Raw genomic sequence first — 452 nt, 5'->3', positions numbered from 1 at the left:
AATCGTGTCACCACCAGTGCAGAGCTTGCTCAGGAATGGCAGCAAGTTGGTGTGAGAGCATCTGCACACACAGTGAGGTGAAGACTTTTGGACAACGGCCTAGTGTCAAGAAGGGAAGCAAAGAAGCCTCTTCTCTTCAAGAAAAACGTCAAGGACAGACTGAAATTCTGCAGGAAGTACAAGGATTGGACAGCAGAAGACTGGTGCAGTTATTTTCTCTGATGAAGCTCCCTCCCGACTGTTTGGGACATCTGGAAAATCGACTGTTCGGAGAAGAAAAGGTGAACAATACCATGAGTCCTGTGTTGTGCCAACAGTGAAGCATCCTGAGACCATCCCTGTGTGGGGTTGCTTTTCAACCAAAGGAGTGGGCTCTCTCATAATTCTGCCCAAAAACACTGCCATGAATAAAGAATGGTATCAAAAGGTCCTGCAAGAGCGACTTCTTCCAA

At 47.1% G+C, this 452-nt stretch overlaps 1 protein-coding gene across 3 annotated transcripts in view; it reads right to left on the bottom strand.

Moving 5' to 3' along the window:
• LOC107686422 (ribosome-recycling factor, mitochondrial-like) overlaps positions 1–452 on the bottom strand; it is a 23,364-nt gene that overhangs the window by 2,014 nt on the left and 20,898 nt on the right. The window lies entirely within an intron of this gene.

Source organism: Sinocyclocheilus anshuiensis, unplaced genomic scaffold (assembly GCF_001515605.1).
Source record: "Sinocyclocheilus anshuiensis isolate Anshui unplaced genomic scaffold, SAMN03320099.WGS_v1.1 scaffold838, whole genome shotgun sequence".
NCBI lineage: Eukaryota > Metazoa > Chordata > Actinopteri > Cypriniformes > Cyprinidae > Sinocyclocheilus > Sinocyclocheilus anshuiensis.
Note: the sequence above shows the minus strand (reverse complement) of the source record. Positions and strands in the feature narration are given on the sequence as shown.